Raw genomic sequence first — 7,998 nt, forward strand, 5'->3', positions numbered from 1 at the left:
GAAAGTGATTGGCAGAAACATGTCATGTCCAGAGGTGAAGTGCAGACACTTGTCAAGGCTTTTTATGGCTCTAAGGCTTGTGCAAGTCAATTTGGCAATTCTTATGACATAGTGGGATATCCATTAAATGTTGCTGAATAAACCAAAGAATGTATTTATGAATGAATTCATCAATAGTGGCCTTCTCTTCACAAAAACTTGATAGTTGGAAATAACAAGAGTCAAGATGTCTAGTACAATTTTGACTCCTGGACAAAGTAGTCACCAGCCAGGCTAACTGCACTCTATCCCTTACACAGCCATAAGTTGAACAGTGAAATAACAAGCCTACACCAAGGTAAGGTAGTAATGTTTTCCTATTTAAAGTTTTACGATATTAAGTGAGGTAGCTTTCTCAGCACAAGGGTGAGCTGAGCAGATAATGGCTGCCTAGTAGTGCCAGCTTCTTTAGTTTGCTGTTGAAACCACCATGGAAGCTTTCAAGGGCTGGAGGCACTCCTTTGCTACACACGTCATCTTTCCGGTAACATCTGCTCACTGGGATAAGGATCAGTTATGTCTATAGAGGAGATATTGCTGCCAGTCCTCAAGGCAAAACCCTGCATGTGAGGCCAGTCTTGGACAATATCCCAGAAGTTTGATTTTACCCTCTGGACATCATTTAATCTCAGTCAAAGGGTTTTGCTCTTTGTCCTCAGATATATACAGAATGCATACCTCAGAGGAAGAGACAGAACAGATTATGGCTTTTCAAAGAGTTTAGGCGCGGTCATTGATGTCAGGGTTCTGTTGACTATGATGTATCTGTCATTAGGGTAGGTATAGCAGTGTAATCTCTCTTCTTTTGAGGACTGTATTTTGTTGCCCACTACTAGCTCCCACTTTATCTTCTATTTTTTCTTTCAACAAACATTTATTGAGCATCTACTGTGCGCAAGGTGTTATTGAGGGAAAGGAGGCTACAGGGAAGAATTACATGTAAAACTTCTACAGCTAGCAGAAGCACCAAATTCTTACATTGCACAAATAATGTGGCAATAAAAAGTTACAGGTTAACCATAAAAATTAGGGGTACAAAATGGCCAAATAACCTGAAATAGGGCAGTTGAACCCAAACCTTGATAAGCATAGAATCATTTTACAGAGGAATGGTATGCCTAGATAAGATTTCAGGAGACATTCTTCGGGCAATGCCACAATCAAGATTTTGAATTTATTCTTTCCCTTGAGAGTTTTGTATTTATCAATTATTTCCAAGCTACATGCCTTGAAGCACTAGGCCTCTTCAAGATATTAATCAGAGTTCTATGTGGATTCTTAGGTCAAATAAATTTGAGATTAAAAGAGCTGCATATTTACTCTCTCCTCTGCCCTCTCCAAGAGATTTTTAATCAGTTTTTGGTGTCTCAGCATTTTTAAGGATGTTGAGGGATAACCTATTATCAGGTTAAAAATTTTAAGACGTCCAGCAGAAAAGTATTCTAACTGGGAAATATTTAAATGGAGACTTGGGATGGCTTTATGGTGGCATCTAAGATGAGACTTAAGGGGACAGAAAGGATTATTGATAAGCACAAGGCCTTTTTCTTTGGACAGAATATGTTGTCCTTGCTGTCATATCCTAGGGCCACAGGCTTCTTTTTAAAACTGACATTGTCTCTGTAACTTTTGTCATTTCTTTTGGTGAAAAGTCTGAGAAGGAACCCGTTTCCCCCTCCACCTCGGCACTGCTATGCAGTTCCATTACTGAGATTTCTCTAAAATGACTCCCAAGTTCCGGGAGTTAATGCCTGAGAGTTTTAAATGCTTCCTTTGGCACTGCCAATTATATCTTCAAGCAGTAACTTCTCAGGATTGCTTACTAAGAGTTCCACCTGAGCTGAGGAATGGTGTGTTTTCTATTGATAGAGTTTTTAAATGGGGAAATTCATTCAAGTGGAGCTTTTTATGGCTTTGCTAGGTTAATTGTGAAATTGGTGACATTGGTATTAGTGTTCTTGAGGATGAAACGGCAAAAAGGAAGAGTGCAAGCAATCTGAGAAGTTGAAGTCAGCTACATGTGAAAGCAAGAAAGAGATGAGGTCATCTAGTTCAACTGTTGGAGTGCAGGTCTTAAGATATCTATCCTCTTGGAAAATAAAAAGAGATACATGGAAAAAGGAAGAAAATAGACAAGGGGAGAAAGGGAAGGAGATTAAAAATTTTAATTTATCAAATGCCTACCCACTCCCGGAATGAGCAATTTTTACTACTTGAGTCTGAGAGGTCTCTCTTCTTTCCAGCCTGTCCTTCAGATCTTCTTTCTCTTATCCCCTCCACACACACCCAGCCTTCATTTATATTCTAGCTTTTACCCAAGCTTGTAGCAAATTCCCATTTTAATTTTAAAAAGTCACCCTTTTGTTATCTAACTCAGATCTCTGACTTAAACAGAAGATCTGACCCTTGCACCACAAAACCAAGATACCAAAAACAACAAACAACAAAACAGCATTTGAGCAATCCCTATTTCTTTAATAGTAAAACATATTTATTTTAGGGTTTCTTTAAAACTATTCAATAATAACTCAGTTATTTCCAGATTATGATTTAGTTCCAATCAGTCCTTCCAAACTCCATTCTTCCCCAGTGTCCTCATCCACATTCCCATCCAGATTCCTTAAAGGCTTTGGCAGCAGCCCAGTAATGATAGTAGAGAGGGATTGTTCCTGGAGGTCCCTGATGCAACATGGTTTTTGCCCATTGGAATGCCCAGTGCTTGCTGCAGAAGGTTGGACTGGTTGCAGTATTCCTTCAGTACTTCCTCAGTTCCTTGATACTGGCAATCTTTGGTAAACTACAGCCATGTCCTCTTTCAGTCCCTAGATTGGCAGTCTACTCATATGTTCTGATGTAGAGTCCTTCCTGGCCTAGCCAAGGCAATCCCCAAGAAGGCCCTCAAGCTCTCTCGCAACACAAGCCTTTTGTCGTGATGGTCTTAGGCTCCTTTGATACCAAAGATGTGCCTGTCACTATCTCTGTTGATCTCACCAAGGCATATCTGCCAACTTCAACTCTTAAAAAAAAAAATTCAAACATTTTATAATGGAAGCAGGGCACCAATCTTTTTACTGTAGAGGCACCCACATTTCTTGGTTATTCTCTACCATTCTTTTCAATTTATTCTACTTGTGTGAAAAATGAGCCAGACATCTTCCTGTTTAGCTTCTTCCTCTATGAGCTCTTCTGGGTCAGAAGGAAAGAAATATTTTCTTGTTAGCAACTCTGGGAAAAAATCACTTCTGATCCGTACTTTGTTGGTTCTTTTTGAATTTAGGTGCTTAGAATGTGGCCTCTCTCTGGGGGCTGTCTATGGTGCAAATGCCCCTTTGTTTGTGTGCTATGTGACCAGGGGTCTGCAGCTATGGTGAGACAGGCTAAATTACCATGGCAATGCATCCTTTGAAATATTATTTTGCCTCATGTGTACAATGATATAATTGATATATAGTGTCCCTGCCCAAATCTCATGTTAAATTGTAGTACCCATTGTTGGAGGTGGGTCCTAGTGGGATCATGGTAGCAGAATCCCCATTTGGTGCTGTTCTCATTATAGAGTTCTTACAAGATCTGGTTGTTTAAAAGTGTATGGTACCTCCCTACTCTCTCCATCTTCCTCCGGCCATGTAAGACATACCTGTTTCCCCTTCACCTTCCACCATGATTGAAAGTTTTCTGAAGCCTCCCCATATGCCGTCATGCTTCCTGTACAGCCTGCAGAACCATGAGCCAATTAAATCTCTTTTCTTTGTAAACTGCCCAGCCTCAAGTATTTATAGCAGTATGAAAACAGACTAATGCAGAAAAATGGTACTAGGAGTGGGTCATTGCTATAAAGACACCTAAAAAGGTGAAAGAAACTTTGGAACTTAGTAATGGGCAGAGCTTACAACAGTTTGGAGGGCTCAGAAGACAGGAAGGTCAGGGAAAGTTTGGAACTTCCTAAAGACTTGTTGAATAGTTGTGACCAAAATGCTGATAGTGAAATGAACAGTGAACTCCAGGCTGAGGAGGTCTCAGATGGAAATGAGAAACTTATTGAGAACTGGAGTAAAGGTGACTCTTTCTATGCATTAGCAAAGAGACTGGTGACATTGTGCTCTAGCTCTAGGGATCTGTGGAACTTTGAACTTGGAAGAGATGATTTAGGGTATCTGACATAATAAATTTCTAAGCAGTGAAGCACTCAAGAAATGACTTGGCTGCTTCTAGAAGCCTACACTCATATGCATGAGCAAAACAATGATCTGAAACTAGAACTTATATTTAAAAGGCAAGTAGAGCATAAAAGTTCAGAAAATTTGCAACTTGGAAACCCATTTTCTGGGGAAGAATTCAAACTAGCTGCAGAAATTTGCATGACTAAAAGGAAGGCAAATACTAATAGCCAAGTGATATGGTTTATGATTTGTGTCCCCACCCAAATCTCATCTTGTAGTTCCCAGAATCCCCCACGCCCAGAAAGGGACCAGGTGGAGATAATTGAATCATGGGGGTGGTTTCCCCAACCCTGTCCTCATGATAGTGAGTAAGTTCTCATGAGATCTGATGATTTTGTAAGGGGCTTCCCCTTTTCTCTGCTCTCATTCTTCTTCTCCTTGCTGCTGCCATGTGAAGAAGGACATGTGTGCTTCCTTTTTCACATGATAGTAAGTTTCCTGGGGCCTCTCAGCCATGCTGAACAATGAGTCAATTAAACTTCTTTCCTTTATAAATTACCCAGTCTTGGGTATGTCTTTATAAGCAGCATGAGAACAGACTAATACACCAAGACAATCAAAAAAGGCCCTGGGGGCATTTCAGGGAACTTCACAGCAGCCCCTCCTATCACAGCCCTGGTGACCTAGGGGAAAAGAATGGTTTTGTGGGTCAAGCCCAGGGCACTGCTGCCCTGCACAGCCTCAGGACACTGATCCCTGAATTCCAGCTGCTGCAGCCCCAGCCATGGCTCAAAGAAGCCCAGCTACTCAAGCTGCTGCTTCAGAGAGTATAAGCTGCAAGCCTTGGCAGCTGCCACATGGTGTTGAGCCTGCAGGTGTGCAGAATGTGAGAGTTGAGTCTTGGGAGCCTCCATCTAGATTTCACAAAATGCATAAAAAAGCAGAAGCCTGCTGTAGAGGTGAAGAACTCATGGAAATCCCTAGTAGGGCAGTATAGATGGGAAATGTAGTATTGGAGACCCCAAAAGAAGTCCCCACTGAGGAGCTGCCTAGGAGATCTGTGAGAAAAGGATCACCATCCTTCAGACCACAGAATGGTAGATATACCGATAGTTGCACCATCACCTGGAAAAGCCACAGGTGTTAATACCAGCCCTTGAGAGTAGCCATTGGGAAGAACCCTGCAGAGAGCCACAGGGGCAAAGTTGCCCAAGGCCTTGAGAGCCTACCCCTTACATCAGTGTACCATGAATGTAAATCATGGAGTCAAAGAAGATTATTTTGGAGATTTAAATTTTCAGTACTGCCTTGCTGGGTTTCTAACTAGCATGGAGCCTGTAGCCCCTTTATTTTGGCCAATTTCCCCCTTCTGGAAGGCAGCATTTACCCAATGCCTATACTCCCATTGCTTTTTGGAAGTAACTAACTTGTTTTTTATTTTATAGGCTCAAAGGCAGAAGGGACTAGCCTGATCTCAGATGAGACTTGGGACTTTGGATTTTTGAGTTAATGCTGTAATGAGTTATGATTTTGAGAGACTGTTGGGAAGGTGTGGTTGCATTTCGAAATGTGAGGAGGACATGAGATTTGGGAGTGGCCTGGGGCAGAATTACATCGTTTGGAATTGTGTTCTTTCCCAAATCTCATGTCAAATCGCAATCCTCAGTGTTGGAGGCGGTGCCTGGTGGGAGGTGATTGGATCATGGGAGCAGATTTCCCCATTTGGTGCTGTTCTTGTGATAGAGTTCTTACAAGATCTGTCTGGTTGTTTAGAAGTGTGAGGCACCTTCTCACACTCTCCCTCTTTCTCTTGCTCCAGCCCTATAAGATATGCCTGCTTACCCTTCGCCTACTGCCACGATTGAAAGTGTTCTGAGGTTTCTGCAGAAGCCATTATGCTTCCTGTACAGCCTGTGGAAACATGAACCAATTAAACCTCTTTTCTTTATAAATTCCCAATCTCAAGGACTTCTTTAGAGCAGCCAGAGAGCAGACTAATACAATAGTCTGACAATAGACAAATACAGTAACTGAGAGATCCTAATTTTACCAACCTTCAGGAGCTACTCTCCTTTAAATTAAGAAATAATTCAAGTCAGGTGTCTACAGCTTTTAGCATGTGATTATGCCTAGGTGTTTATGAGAACGTCCCTGAAATGTTTTCATTTGTCAAATATATTTTTTACTTCCACAGACAGCATCTTACTCTGGACTGCTACTGTTTTTCTGAAATTTCTTTCTGCCATCTACCCCAATTGTTGAAACAAAGTTGAAATAGCTCCCTTGCTTATTTCCCCAAAATATATCTAAGACCAGCTTACAATATTAACAGTACAGAAGGTAATTACAATCAGAAAAGAATCTTTTAAACTGAACACTATAGATCACTGCACCACCAAATCTTCAAGCCATGCTCCTCCACACCATCATTCTGTAGACCATGTATCTCTCCAGTCTCTACCATATAATACATAGCAGAAGCCACTCTACTCTGCAAGCTGAGCTAGAAATGTACAATGCTTCAAACATGCTGGGCTTTTATTTGCCACTCATATAAAGTTCAAAGTGGATTTTTATGCTTGGAAAGTAGATCTTCAAGCAGCAATTCAGGGATCCAGACTCTTCTAGCTTGCGACTCTGCCATCTTCAAAATGTTGTTTCCAAGGAGACTGTGCTCATCTGCATCAAGCCATAGGATAATGAAGGAGCACAGGGGTTCAGATTTGGGAGATTTTTATGAATTGGGCCTGGAACATTACTCTTTTTCATCCTCCATTGGCTAGAACTCAGTCACATGACCATATCTAGCTACAAGGGACTCTGGGAAATGTAGCTTAAGTGCATGCCCAGGAACAAGAGTAAAGAGACTTGGCACACAACTAACCAGTTTCAAATGGAAAAACCAGTTGATCTTCCCATTACTAAGCAGTCAACATCAGGTAGCACAACAAATCAAAGATACCTCTCATTACAAAGAGGACAATCATTTTACGTGATTATATTCATCATCCAACATGGAATAGGAGCTTTATATTTGGTGACTTGAAAGCCAAACAGAATACCACTTTAAAAAACGTCTGCCGAGCTGGACATGGTGCGTGCCTGTAATCCCAGCTACTCAGGAGGCTGAGGCAGGAGAATTGCCTGAACCTAGGAGACGGAGGTTGCGGTGAGCCGAGATCGCGCCATTGCACTCCAGCCTGGGTAACAAGAGCGAAACTCCGTCTCAAAAAAAAAAAAAAAGCAAAGAAAAAGTCTGCCCTAAGGGGCATTTTTGTTTTTGTCTCTAGAATAATACAAATGTGCCAGTTTTTTAGGAATATTGATATCCAATTTTAGATAACTCCATTATAATTATATCTATATGTCTGAATAAGCCTAACATTTTACTACTTATAATTAGAAGGCTGTAACTTCTGTTTTCTTCTGTGGATGAAAGATTTTCATTGCCTTTATAAATAAGTCTTTTAGAAGTACAAGCGTAGTCTTCTAAAACTGGGATGCAGGAATAAAGCTGAGACAAGGGTCATAATGCTCTTTGACTAGGGAGTAACTTCAAGGCATTTATGTGTGCATAGAACATAAAGTTAGCACAATCATTTATAACAAGAAAATCATCACAGAACTGATGTGTACATTACAACTTAGATGACTAAATTCAATTTGCTACAACAAACATATTCTAACAAATACAATTTCTTATAACAACACACAGAGAGTAAATACAATATCCAGTAACAAATATATAAAGCATTTTTGCAGTAATTGTAGCCTCAAGGTTAAGGATTATATTCTATAG

The sequence above is a fragment of the Cebus imitator genome, unplaced genomic scaffold, assembly GCF_001604975.1.
Source record: "Cebus imitator isolate Cc_AM_T3 unplaced genomic scaffold, Cebus_imitator-1.0 Scaffold164, whole genome shotgun sequence".
Taxonomy (NCBI): Eukaryota; Metazoa; Chordata; class Mammalia; order Primates; family Cebidae; genus Cebus; species Cebus imitator.